This window comes from Dermacentor albipictus, chromosome 3, assembly GCF_038994185.2.
Source record: "Dermacentor albipictus isolate Rhodes 1998 colony chromosome 3, USDA_Dalb.pri_finalv2, whole genome shotgun sequence".
Lineage (NCBI taxonomy): Eukaryota > Metazoa > Arthropoda > Arachnida > Ixodida > Ixodidae > Dermacentor > Dermacentor albipictus.
The window spans coordinates 152,792,866-152,807,289 of NC_091823.1; the positions used below are offsets into that span (position 1 = coordinate 152,792,866).

Consider the following 14,424-nt stretch of genomic DNA (forward strand, 5'->3'; position numbering starts at 1 on the left):
AGCCAACACAAAGCGTTATGGTCACTGACGACTTTGAATGGCCTGCCATAAAGATAAGGGCGAAATTTAGCTGTGGCCCAAACGATGGCGAGGCATTCCTTTTCGGTCGTAGAATAGTTGCCTTCCGCTTTTGACAGCGACCGGCTAGCGTAAGATATCACCTGTTCGACTCCGTTTTTCCTCTGGACTAGAACGGCACCGAGGCCTAGGCTACTGGCGTCAGTATGGATTTCTGTATCGGCGTACTCGTCGAAGTGCGCAAGTACCGGCGGCGACTGCATGCGTCGTTTGAGTTCTTCAAATGCGTCGGCCTGCGGCGTTTCCCACTTGAACTCAACATCACATTTAGTTCGACGTGTCAACGGCTCGGCGATGCGTGAAAAGTCCTTGACAAAGCGCCTATAGTAGGCACACATGCCAAGGAATCTACGCACTGCCTTCTTGTCGGTGGGCTGCGGGAACTTTGCGATGGCAGCTGTTTTCTGCGGGTCGGGGCGTACTCCGGATTTACTGATGACGTGGCCTAGGAACAGAAGCTCGTCGTAAGCGAAGCGGCATTTTTCTGGCTTCAGAGTGAGCCCTGATGACTTGATGGCCTCTAGTACTGTGGCAAGCCGCCTAAGGTGATCGTCGAAATTTCCGGCGAATACAACGACGTCATCCAAATAAACGTGACAGGTCTGCCATTTCATTCCCGCTAAAACCGTGTCCATCACGCGCTGGAACGTTGCAGGCGCCGAGCACAGTCCAAATGGCATAACCTTGAACTCGTAGAGGCCGTCTGGGGTGATGAAGGCGGTCTTTTCGCGATCTCTTTCGTCGACTTCTATTTGCCAATAGCCAGACTTGAGGTCCATCGAGGAGAAGTACTTAGCGTTGCAGAGCCGATCCAATGCGTCGTCTATCCGTGGAAGGGGGTATACGTCCTTCTTCGTGATCTTGTTCAGACGACGATAATCGACGCAGAAACGTAGGGTTCCGTCCTTTTTCTTCACCAGGACAACAGGGGATGCCCACGGGCTTTTCGACGGCTGGATGATGTCGTCGCGCAGCATTTCGTCGACTTGTTCTCTTATAGCTTCGCGTTCTCGCGGCGAAACTCGGTAAGGGCTTTGGCGGAGTGGTCGAGCGTACTCCTCGGTGATTATGCGATGCTTGGCGACTGGTGTTTGTCGAATCCTCGATGTCGTCGAAAAGCAGTCTTTGTATCGTCGGAGCAGACTTCTGAGCTGCTGTTGCTTAATCACTGGGAGACTTGGATTAATGTCGTAGTCTAGTTCGGGAACCGTGGTCGTCGGGGTAGATGTGGCGGAATTCGAGAGGACAAACGCATTACTGGTTTCCACAATTTCCTCGATGTACGCGATCGTCGTGCCCTTGTTGATGTGCTTGAACTCCGGGCTGAAGTTTGTCAGCAACACTTCAGTTTTCCCTCCATGCAGTCGAGCGATCCCTCTTGCGACGCAAATTTCACGGCCTAGCAGGAGGCGTTGGTCGTCTTCGATGACACCTTCTACGTCAGCGGGTATTTCGGTGCCGACCGAAATAACAATGCTGGAGCGGGGCGGGATGCTCACTTGGTCTTCGAGCACACTCAAGGCGTGGTGACTACGAGGGCTCTCCGGCGGTATCGCTTTATCTTCCGACAGCGTTATCCACTTCGACTTCAGGTCGATGACTGCGCCGTGTTGTTTCAGGAAGTCCATACCGAGAATGACGTCTCGAGAACACTGTTGGAGGATAACGAAGGTGGCAGGGTAAGTCCGGTCATGAATGGTTATCCTTGCCGTGCAGATTCCAGTCGGCGTAATCAGGTGTCCTCCAGCGGTGCGAATTTGAGGGCCTTCCCATGCAGTCTTAACCTTCTTCAACTGGGCGGCGATGTGTCCACTCGTGGCGGAGTAATCAGCACCGGTGTCCACTAAGGCGGTAACTGCGTGGCCGTCGAGAAGCACATCGAGGTCGGTGGTTCTTTGTCTGGCGTTGCAGTTAGGTCTTGGCGTCGGATCACGGCTGCGTCGTGTTGAACTGAAACTGGAACGTCGCGTCGTCAAGTGGTCTTTCTTCGGTGTAGTCTTGGCTTGCCGACTTCGTCGGGACGGCGGCGTGTCGTCATTAGGTCGTAGAGATGGTTTCTTCATCGACTTCGTCGGCGGCGGAGGATCTTCGTCAGTTCGACGAACAGCAACCGCACCTCCATCGGTTGCTGCTTTTAGTTTTCCGGATATGGGCTCGCAGAGCGGCCCCGAGCTGGACCAGTGTACGGTCGGCGCTGCGGTGACAGGTAGCGGCCTGGTGACGGTGAACGGGATGGTCGTCGAGAGTTCCGCTGAGTAGCGGCTAGGTAATCGGCGATTTCACGTGGGCGCTCGCCAAGCTGTGGACGCGGCGCGTTGACGGCGAACCCTCTCAGTCCCAGGTCGCGGTATGGGCATCGGCGGTACACATGGCCGGCTTCTCCGCAGTGATAGCAGAGCGGGCGGTGGTCGGGGGCTCGCCAAATGTCCGTCTTCCTCGCGTAGGTGCGCTGCGCGACGTATTGGCGTGCTGGCTGCGGCGGCGGCGGCGGACGACGGAATTGCGGCGTTGCAGGACCTTGGCGCGGTCGCGCAGGTGGGCCTTGACGGCGGGCGACGGCGGCGGCGTAGGTCATTGCCTCCGGCTGCGGTGATTCTGGTTCCACCTCAGGAACTCCAAGGGATCGGTGCACCTCTTCTTTCACGATGTCGGCGATCGAGGCCACTTGAGGCTGCGACGAAGGCAAGACCTTGCGCAGTTCTTCGCGCACAATGGCCCTGATGGTCTCGCGCAGATCGTCTGTGGCCAGTGATTGAATTCCTGCTTAGTGGGTAGAGCTCGCACGGCGGTTGAATTGCCGGTTCCGCATTTCGAGTGTCTTCTCAATGCTGGTTGCATCGCGAAGGAACTCTTCTACGCTCTTCGGTGGGCTTCGTACCATTGCGCCGAAAAGTTCTTCCTTCACACCACGCATGAGAAGGCGGACTTTCTTCTCTTCGGGCATATCCGGGTCGGCGTGGCGGAAGAGACGTTTCATTTCTTCGGTGAAGATAGCAACGTTCTCGTTCGGTAGCTGCACTCGGTCGTCCAGCATGGCTTCGGCCCTTTCCTTGCGCACGACGCTCGTAAAGGTGCGCAGGAAGCCGCTACGGAAGAGGTCCCATGTCGTTAAGGTCGACTCCCGGTTCTCAAACCACGTTCTGGCGGCGTCTTCTAAGGCGAAGTAAACATGCCGCACTTTGTCGTCGGAGTCCCAGTTGTTGAATGTCGTGATTCGCTCGTAGGTCTCCAGCCAGGATTGCGGGTCTTCAGTCGCTGCTCCATGGAAGGTCGGTGGGTCCCGGGGTTGTTGTAAGATAACGGGGGACGCTGGGGCAGCCATTGAGGTTGTCTTGACCACGATCTTCTTTGTCGCCTCAGGTAGAAGTCCGTGCTCTGGGGGCAGTCCTTGCAGTCTGCGGCTAGCACGCTGGTCTTGGGCGGTGTCGTCCTCGGGCTTCGGGCTTGGATCGCGGCTTTGCGGGGGCGTTCGGTACATGAACGCACTAGCACCTCCACCAGATGTCACGTGGTAGTGACGGTGAAGAAAGAACACAGTAGCAGTACTGTGAAAGACAAAACTAGCTTTTATTGGGCGAACCTGTGCCCACAAAACAGGCTACACTTAAAGCACAACGATAGCGGCGAACACAGTCGGCGATCGTCGAAAATCTGATCAGCGGGTCAAGTGCGTCGGCTTTTATAGAGCAGTCGTCAAATGTTCCAGACTAATCGTTCGGACCCGTGTGCCTTCCACAAAGTTCTACACCATTCGCGTTACGCGATGAAATCAGATAACACAAGGTTCGGCGACAACAGACAGCCAGGTAGAAGCATCGATAACTTTCCAGAAACATCGGATACATTCAGGCGCGTCCCTCGCTGTGCGATTACAGTTGTTAAGCGGCGAAACGTGGTCGCCCGATAAAGATAAGTACACGTGTCAATATGTTTAAGTTCCACGATGAACCCCTCCACGCTTTCGCCCTCCTGTTGTACGCGCCGCTTCAACTTGCATCGTTCTGCTATTGCGGAACTCCTGGGGCTGTAGTGCTCCTTCAGGAGGCGTTTAACTTCTTTTCTCGACTTTTCTCCCGGGGCAGCCGGCACAAGACTTCTCAGTACTTTGTAAGCCTCTGGTCCTATGACTGTCAAAAAGACGGGAAGGCGCTTTGCGTCGGGGATATCATTAGCCGTTAAGAAATGTTCAAAACGCTCTAAGTACGACTCGAAGTTTTGCGTTTTCGGGTCGAACTCGGACATCTTTCCAGTGGCGGCATTTCGACAGCAGTACATATATCCGTTACTTATCAGTTTGGCGTTTCCTTGCTTGGACGTGCTGCCAGCTCCAAGCCCTGTTGTCGTTCCTTGTGGCCGAGTGCTTCCTCCGCAGGGGTGTTCGGTGGATGGTGCCGTACTCCGGGAGCACGTGCAGCGCCTTGAAGCTGGACGAAAACTCCGCTCGCTTGCTTCCGTTCGTGCCTGTCCACCCGTGCAGGACCAAGGCCGTCGCTTACGTGGGTATGCAAGACCCTCGTCGCCAGTTGGTATAACGTCATCACGCAGCCAAACCGGGAATGGAATCAGTTTATTCAGTGCCGGCGTACATATATATATCGCTATGTGACGTCACATGGATCATGGCAGTTAGCGCGCCCAGTACACATGCGGCATGACGTGCTGCGCTATCACAAATACAACCATATTTATTTGGGCTTAAGGAAAATTCAAAACTTTTTTCGAACAGTCCAGGTAGCATGCGCTTCTAGCATGAGATCTCTGGACCCGCATTCACAAAACATCCTTACGCTAAAAGCGTTCAGAATTCGACCACAGAAATTTAGGTTTATGATCTGAAAACATTTTCCTTCGCCTTTGTCATTCACAGGTAAATTTACACTAAGCCATTTCCTAAAAAAAAATTTCAAATCAGCCATAATTTTAGAATCAGGAAGCTTTAAATAAAGGATTACGTAATTAGGGAAAAAAAGCCTACTTCATAAAGGACCGCTCTTGAAGGGCGCCTAAACCACCCACTGGTCGGACTTTAGTTGCAGTGTTACAGTTACGCACGAGCTTGCAACTAACACGTAGCTGCGAGAATTTTCAGAAATGGTGCCGTAATGAGCCCCAAGAACGACCTACAGGGGTGGTGCGAGTGCGGCGCGCGTGACGTCAGGGCACGGACTCACGCCTGTCGTCTGCTGCAATTCGTGCGACGTCCTGGTGCGTTCTAAAGCGTTTACGTTTGTTCGTTGAAGTTCCATATGCTTGCAAACCTATGACGGCCGTCTGAAATATATTTTTACCACGTCTTCGTTTGCGAAAATTTATTCAAGTAGGTTATTTGCTAGAGGACATTATATTTGCACAAGGTAACGCTATACTGCCAGGCGAGAAAGTTCAGACCAGCCCATTCCGAGTTCTTAAGGCGCGGATCTACACTTTGTACTGGTAGCTCAAGTAAATAATAAAAGCATAAGCACAAAAAAACACACATTGCAATCCACGTATAATATCATACCTGCCGTAAGGCAACAAGCATCTCACAAACGCTGGCTATATGACTTCGAGAACATTTGCCTTGATTTTAATCCGCAAAAACGTGTTTGCTCACGGCGAGTAGTTCACAGTACAAACAAAATTTTTCATTTCTTCACAGTAACGCTCTGCAGTAACACGAGAACTTAAGACTACAGTTTTGGTTCAAGCAGAACAACGTGCTTATTCAACTGCTTCTGAAGATTAGGCTGTTCATCGTTAATTTTAAGGGGTGGTAACTTGAAGTAAAGACAACTGAGGCTTGCGGCTGTTTTCAGCATACGTAAAGGACTATACCACAATTTGTTCCCGTTTTCGTGCTACGCGTTCATTTCACTTGAACAACGTATTGGTGATTTTTACTTGAGGAGAAGACATAACGGATCTTTTTCGCTAACCGACACATGCTGCTCGGCCCAAATCTTTGAGTGAAATGTGCCTTCTTGAGCGTACGGCTATAGCCAGAAAGAAGCCGATGCCGCATTCATTAGTAGTGTTAATTATGTAATTGCTCCCCGGTAGAGGTCACAATTCAAGTTAATTCATGTGAAGCTTGTGGTGTCCTTTGTTAATAGGTGTGCGATGTTTTCTTTTACGTAGTTCTCAGTTTGCATAATCAAACAACGCCGGATTGAATGGTGGGGAGGAAGGTATTTGAATTTTCATTATCAAGGCAGCCTAAGCTGCGCTGTGTTGCCTCAAGTATGCTTTAGGCATTGCAATTGGCGCTGCAAGAAACTGCATCATTGTTTCAATCCGAAGTTGAAGTGATCGGATTGGTTTGGCGAACAATACATGCCTCACTATAACGACAGTCGCTTGGTTTGGTTGCGTGAGCAGTAGGCCATATTGTCGATAAAGGCTACTGAAGGCCAGACTAATAGGATAAGCATACGGTCAATTGATTGTCTCTCGATCTCAATGACGAAACTTTTAGGCGATTGTTGTTATGGTATTCGTGAAGCATATACATACTATACATTACACGCCATCGTGTCAACAGCCATGAGCATTTTCTCTGTGCCTGTTTCATGGAATGGTGAAAGTATAGCAGAAAACATTTTTCATACAAAAGTCGCCTTACAATTCCTTTTAGACATTGATATAGTGGCGATATTTGACAATTAAAACTAGCCAAAGTAATTAGGAATCATGATAAAAGCTTCGCTGGGCATTGTCCTAACACGGATTTATAATGTGGACAATATATAACAAGGTTTCTTAGACGTAAAATCTCATGGCTAAGTACTAAGGCAATTTTAAGTTTTTAACGGTACATCATACACAACTTCGCATGTCGAATTTGCAGACCTTCTACTTAAACAAAATTTATGGGAAGACACGGCGCAAATATACATTGCAACATCAGTGCTACATAGCTTGCGATATCCAATCCGCAAATTATCTGGGCTCACGCAGTTTTCAATAAAATGCGGTTCAGGCATGACAGCGCAGAGAAGACGGTCCATCCTTTAATAAGTACGGCTCGAGTCACCAGTACTTCAGACATGCACAAAGGAACGAATGCACACGGCACCCGAAGGAGCCGCAGCGAGCGGCAACCTGGCTGTGACGTGACCCGCGACAGGGTGCCACTCCAAATTCTCGCCGCTAATAGCGGAGTCGCACGCATTTATTCATCCTTGGCGGGAACGTTGCGTGAGAATTGCGAAGGCTATAGTCATAAAAAAAATTAGAGGAATGGGATGTTGGCAAAAAGGCCATCACGTGGCATTAAAGCAGTAGCTTTAGTCAGCTCGCTTTGGTTGCGTCTGCTGCGGGGGTATTGAATTACCCGCACGTAGACGTCGTGGCAAACGCACGCCGAGGTTAGTGGAGCAATTTAAATGTGTCAAATAGTTCAGTCTGCGTTATGCCTGTCAGGCATAGCACCGAACAACCACGCGGGTCGCCGCTTGAACAGGAAGCAGACAGGCGCCAATGCAGTAACGAACGAAGGTGTCGGTGTTATGCCCAACAACCCACCACGATCACCTAAAGGACCACTGGCCGCATTTCGGCCCTGAAACCTTTCGCCCTGCAAACGTGTGAAGGCAACCAAGCCGCCCTTACGATGGCGATTTGTCGTGCTTAGGGGCATCTTCTGTGAAACAATACGATGTTTTTCGCCCCTGAAAACATTGGCAGGCGCTCAAGCGACTGTCCAGTATCTGGAGCGACTGCTTTTCCGTGTTAAAAAATATTGTCGCATCCTGTTTCCCAAAGATGCAACGGCGAGCAAGGGACCCTGGCCATATTTGGAGCTCACTGTTATCTTCCTTCACGTTTCAAGGCTGCGCATCTTCAGCGAAGAACGGCGCCCGTCGTATCAGAAACCCAGGCGTTGTACTTCCTCCGCACCTCCGCGCCTTTGATGTCAGGCGCCACTAAGCCGCTAATCGTTCGCACGTGCCAAAAGAAACACGAACGGTCCGGCAACAATGTGGGCTTATTCCTATCCAAAAGGCACCGCGCACAAGGCCCTGGCGAGCGAGAGGAGATTGGCTTGCCGACACTAGCAGAACAACGTGACGCTCCGTCCTTATCCGTTTGATGATCGAAACGTGACCTTCATTCGTTTCCCTCTTTCCTTCACTTCCCTCCGTTAAAACTGAGGAGAGGCCCTACACACGAGACGTTCATTTGAGGGTTCGCCAGCCGTTTGTGCACAGGCGCGAGTAAGAGCGCGTGAGAGAGAAAAAATCTGCGGGCTTTTTCTCCTTTAGTATATGTCTCTGCCTATGCACTACAGAGGAGGTTTCTTAGCACGCGCGTTGTGTTCGTTTGTCGCCAGATATGACGGTATGGGGCTCTTGCATTGCCCAGGGGGCGCTGCGAAAAAGGTGCTAAAAAGCGCCCTCTGGGCTAAAATGGGTCGTACCAAGCTCGGTCGTCTGCTTCGGAAAGCACGTTTACACTATGGACCCGCCACTTTCGGTTGTGTTGTTTCACGGCCTGCAGCGAATATCGGGCGCCGAAAATTTTTTCAGGGGTGGCACGCTGCGTAAAGGCAAGAAATTATGCAGTGCCGAATACGTGTACGCCGTTCAAGAATTTGGCGGTGAAGGTTTAGCACCGTGTCAATCGCAAGTTAAGCGAGTCGCGTACGAAGTGGAACTTCAGGTAAGGTTTGCACGCTAGCTGCTAGATTCAGGCGCACAAACGTGAGGAAATACTTGCTATAAATGAATCCACAGCGGCGATAAGCAGACATCATGTGTACGGAACTGCTCGAGCACACGATGGTACGCGCCGCGATGTACGAACTGCTCGAGCGCACGATCGTACGCGCCGCGACGGCAGCGGTCTTTCGACATGCCGCGAAACGGCGGGCCTCCTGCAATCTTTGTTGACTGCATGCCGCTAAACAAGTAGTTATGCCTGCGTTGTAGTAGCGGCCACCTGTCCTTTTTAGTAACTGGTAATAACTGATGCAATACATATGAGCTCGCACGTACGTGCGACTCGCGCTGCAGCGCGAGCTCGTACGCCGCTCGCTTGATGTAGGTTTTAATGACAGCGCTCGAACATCGATCTGCTGCAATCAATACTGCCTTGCTGCGTTGCCTCAACGTGCTGGCTTGAGATCAAGGATGAGCGCATTTAACTCTCTTAACCTGTGCTGCTCGTAGTGGAGTAGTGAATTGTCATCGAATGAGCCCGACCATTTGTGCTCATTTGCACACACCTGGTCACTTCAACACTTCGCATCGGTCGAATTGTTAATTGTCGCTGTGGCCGGGTCTCGAATCGTTAATTACCAGCCATGCCTGCTACTATGTCGGTCTGCTGTCGGGTCTGTAGGCGCAAAAGACCGAACATTAGAACGCAGATAATCAAGCAAGCTTCATGACAGGCGAAGCAGTCAGCATGGCGCGAAGTTTCGCTTACTCAGCGCGACGAACTGCAGCTATGCAGCGCGCCCGACGCTCCACTTCGTGAGGCCTTGAAGGAAAACGGCAGAATATGATGATGGGATTCAGGCCTTCTTGTTCATGGCAGCCCACGACGCAGAAGTAATGACGGTGACGCCTTCTCGAGGCTGGGCTAGGTCTCTCCGGATCGGCGCCACCGATTCCGTCTGCTCCCAGCATTGCGTCCCACGACACACGGAGAGCCCGTTTTCGTTAAACTATAGGCTGCGGCGAGCTCGCAGCGTGGTCGGCATGGTCTGCGAGAAGTGACGAGCCTTTTTGCACTCGCAACAGGGCAGGAAAAAGTGCGAATCGACGCAAAACTCGGCCTAGAAACGTGCTTCGCCACAGCTAGGGCTCAATACGATCCAAGCTGGTACGACCCAGATGTCGTTTCCCGCGCCGCCACCAGGCGCCGCTACTATACCTCAAACTCCAGCGCAAGACGCCCATTGCGGAGTGTGGTTCAGTTTACGCTCAGCCGCTGGCTGCCCGCGCGATGAGGAAGTGCGCGCGGACGCCCCATTAGGTGATCGCTGTGTCTGAAGTGGCAATGTTGTGACTGGTGTTCTATTAGTCGCGGGTAACTTTTTTTGTCGCGACGATAGACCGGGTTTTTACAAGCACTGCTCCAGGATGGCACATGTAGCCGGCAAACGGAGGCCTAAGGTGAGAATCTGGGGTTATGATAAAGCAGGCGAAGCAGGATATTCAGGGAACCAAGGGGTAGCAGGGGGATCAAAACTGGAAGCAGGGCCGCGTTGGTTGGCACCGTGGAGGCCAAAGCGTGCCAGGGGCTATTCGCATAAAAATGAAATGGCTGTCCACGATAGCCGACAGCCGATCTACACCCCGGGCATGCGCAGGCCTCGGCAAGCTCCAAACCACGAACCAGTTCGCGTTCAAGCATTGGTGTTCCAGTTGCCGCTTTGGTGTTCTGGAGGCGCCGCCAATAATGCGAAATATTGACATCTTGATATAATTAGTAAAAACACGATTGTATAAATATATTTGCATCCAACCGCCAACTTGTGACGCTAAGTTCAGCACTACCGCGCCGGCGACTTATTTTTAATACATGAGGCCCGTGCCCTAATAGGGTCGCTGCTGCTCCCACAGATACATCTGTGATGTTATTTACAAGGTACATTGCCGTAAGGCCTGAGAAACCTATGATCCGCCACGATTGACTCAGCACGAGTGCCGCAGATGCGAGAGAGTCTGTCTGACGCAGCGGTCGCCAAATTGGGCGTCATTGCCCACTGCTGCACCTATTTTAGAGCGCCGGCAGCCAGCGTCCGAGCGTGTACAAACTCAACCCCACTACGCAATGCCTGCACGCCTAGGGACAAACACCTACAACACGCGCTAGAAAACCAGGGAAGAAACCTCCTCTGTAGTGCCTAGGCAGAGTCATATATTCAAGGAGCAAAATCCGCCAGATTTGCTCTCTCGCGCCCACGCTTAGTCGCGCCTAACCTTGTATCTCCTTTACTCCCATGACGGCCACCCCGCTGGCGCTGAGCCGTGCTTCCTCAAGGGTTGCACAAGATAGCGCGAGCATTTCCTCCCCCTCCCCCCCCCCCCGCAATAACCACTTCCCTGCGCATAAATGGCTGTATACTCCCCAAATGAGCGTCTCGCACCATATTCCCGTCCGCGCCCTAAGAGCAAAGTGTGGAGAAAATGACCTAAAGGTTCCGCTTTTTTTACCATCTTTTTTTATTCCTTGTGCTGTAGCGACCATACTTTCGGGTCACAATGGCGGGTTTGTTATGTTTCTGTGCGCGCATCCCCACCCCACCAGGTGTTTCTCCGTAGGTTTCGTACCATCGCATATGTGCCGTGGCTTTGCGTTAGCCTCCGTGTTTTGTTGCTCTGTGTTATCTGGACCGTGCTTTCCCGGATGCTGCTGTGGCCAGGTGGGAAAGGAGGAACACAGTTTCGTGAAATGAACGCGCATGCTGCATGCAATGTACCGCACCACGGCCATGCCAACGGACGAGGGAATATCCGCAGGAAATTCTGCCCTCTTCGGCGGAATCATGCTAACGTGCCATTGTAGGCCGAAATCGATGCGTTTCACAATCTGTGCAAGGAACGCCTTGCAGGTCCGTGATTCCTGCTTTTGACAGCTCATGGTGAATTTGCGGCACGTAGAACGTACGTTATGCAAGAGTGCATAGTTTTGGTTTTAGAATTCGATGTCCAGTAACTACTTACTTTTGTGCATGTTAAAACACAGGTTGCTTAAGTGTTGTTTGTTTCTTGCAGTACTTGCGACAGCAAGAAATCTTTTAAGCAGAGAGCGTTCGAGGTTTATGTACACCTGAACAGGTGTATCGCAATACACGTGCTGGTACAGCGTCAGCATTTTTCTGCCCTCGGCACCGTGGGCCGGCCAGTCGACGCTTCATCCAGGAAGGTGAGAAAGAAGCGGCTCCTTATTTACTTAAGGAACCAATCCTCCCTACCGCAGGCCTATCTTACCTGTGGGCGCGAGAAGAGCTGGGAAGTGAACGCGAGTGGATGGGCTGCAAGAGTAACCAAGGCTCCACAAAACGTACGGCTGCGAACACATCAAACGGCTGAGTTGAGTTCAGTTGAGTGGTTGTGGGCTACTGGTGGGATTAGCCTTGCAGTAGCTGTCAGCAGTTGCTCCACCGTAGCGACACTTGAAATACATAAATCATATAAATCAGACACAGAGCTCACAACTACACATAGTCACTCCTAAGGTCACCATATGTAGACCAAGTCTGTATCCTGCAGGTAATTTAAAAAAAGGCGAGAAACCTCCTTCCGATCGAACTGGTTCCCGCGCGGGAAAACAATGTCCAGAAGAGAACTGTGGGGAATTGCTGTCTTCTTGAGGGACGCGAATAACACACTCCTTTCCATGTTATACAGACTACAACACATAGGGTAATGTTCTATGTCACCGCACACACCACATGTTGAACATAATGGAGAGAACGTCAGGCCAGTCTTATACATCCACGCAGGGGTACGAGCAGAGCCCTTGCGAATGCGGAGCAGTAAAGTCGCTTGGTTTTTTTGAGACCCTTCGTTACACATGGCTTGTGAGGTGAGCTCCACAAAGAACTGAAGTGGCACGACACCGCTTCTCTGAAGAGTCTCTTGTCCTCTTGAGGCACTTTTCTCAAAGGGTGCCCAGACAGCGCTCTATGGGCGACGCTGTTCGCCCTCTCGTTGCCTATGATACCTATGTGCGAAGGCACCCATTGGAATCGTATGGAGAAGCCTTTGATATGGAGATTGTGCATCGAGCGTAGGGAGCTTAGACATAAGGCACCAGTAGGGAACCCGTGCTCTAACCTTTGAAGGGCGGATTTGGAATCTGTGAGAATGACAACAGGTTGAGGTGTACAAAATCATAGCTTCTTTAGAGCTGCCTCAATGGCAACGCTATCGGTAGTTGTGGAGGACACGACTGCAGTGAACCGAGACGACCAATCATACTTAAAAGAGGGAATGTCAAAAACAGCTGCACTAGATCCTCTGACCTTCTGCACAGAGCCATGTGTAAAAATTTTAGCCTGACGTGAATATTCAGTTTCAAGATGTTCCAGTACGAGCGAACGCGTTGCCGCCAAAGGAGAACTCCGCTTAGCACGAACGTGAGAAATTGTCAACGAACAATCCAGGTTTGCGATGGACCAAGGTGGATTCAACCTCTTAGTTCGACCTCTAGCGTCAAGACCCAGGTCACCAACAGTATTAAGGGCCAAGTTCGCTCGGGACTCAGATCTCCTTCGAAGGCTCTGTAGTAGGGCTCGCCCGGGTATCGTCTGTTTAAGGCGGCCAATTTGTATCAATAACCTTTATGAAGCGAGTAGGCTAAGACGTCTCCATAGAGACTCAAAGTACTGCATTGTTAGGAGCAGTCTACGGCACGCCAAGAGCCCTCTTTAGGCCCTTTCTGTGCAAAGCCTCAAGTCGTTGCAGCTGTGATAGTGAAGGGGAAAATAAAGGGAGCTGGTACATTATTTCACTCGTAACTAGTGCATCGTGCAGCCTGATCATTGAATAAGGGTGATTTCCCTATTGCTCACTTGCAACTCTACGGATCACATTAAGACACGGAGATAGTGATGTCACAATAGAGTCCACAGCTCGTCGCCGCTGTAGACGCTAGTCAATAATTACGCCCAAAAAACGCTTGTGCTTCGATTGACGAAGGCAAGGTTGACCAAGGTCTATCTTCAGCCGCGCATACCGTCTTCCTCTACCTGGAAACATGATGAAGCCAGGTTTTTCCACTGAGAGAGTCAACCCAACACCTTGAAGGTAATTTTGAACTGAAAGTAATGCCTGTCGAGCTATCAGAGCTAAACGCTTGTGTTGATATCCACTTAACCAAATAAAAATGTCGTCCACATATATCGACATATGGTTATGCCTGCAATGTTTTTGCACTTCAGCGGGAAGACCAGCCATTACAACATTAAACAGCGTCGGGGAAAGAACACTTCCCTGAGGTACACCTCGCGTTACCACCCTTTCGGTGCTTATGGTACTTCCTAGCCGCACTTGAACTTTACGATCACTGATAAGTGAGTGAATGAATCGCAGAAGATAGCCCTGTACGCCTGTGGCCTGCAAGCTATTTACTATTGAGCATTGAAGGACACTATCGTAAGCCTTTGATACATCTAGGAAAATCACTAGTGCTGAGAGGCCGAAAGCGCTTTGAAGGTCGATGTGGCTTTTCAAGTCCATGACGCTATCTTGCGCGCTTAATCCTGTGCGAAATCCACTCACGCATGTTGGCAGAGCCCTTCTATCTTTGAGCCACCATGATAAACGCTTACTTGCTAGCTTCTCCATGAGCTTAGCCACACATGACGTCAGTGATACAGGACAAATACGAGGCCAAGTCTGTCATTTC

At 51.0% G+C, this 14,424-nt stretch overlaps 1 protein-coding gene and 1 long non-coding RNA gene across 12 annotated transcripts in view; one reads left to right on the forward strand and one right to left on the reverse strand.

Annotated features, from left to right (window-relative positions):
* Nucleotides 1-14,424, reverse strand: part of LOC139056992 (uncharacterized) — a 99,670-nt gene that overhangs the window by 75,380 nt on the left and 9,866 nt on the right. The window lies entirely within an intron of this gene.
* Nucleotides 1-14,424, forward strand: part of LOC139056990 (uncharacterized) — a 220,371-nt gene that overhangs the window by 34,063 nt on the left and 171,884 nt on the right. For 3 of the 11 annotated variants that reach the window (XR_011512493.1, XM_070534784.1, XM_070534785.1), the window contains exon 2: nucleotides 11,787-11,937. The exons of the other annotated variants lie outside the window; for them this stretch is intronic. The gene's annotated coding sequence lies outside the window, so the exon portion shown is untranslated. The remainder of the gene's footprint in view (nucleotides 1-11,786; nucleotides 11,938-14,424) is intronic. 11 annotated transcript variants of the gene reach the window in all.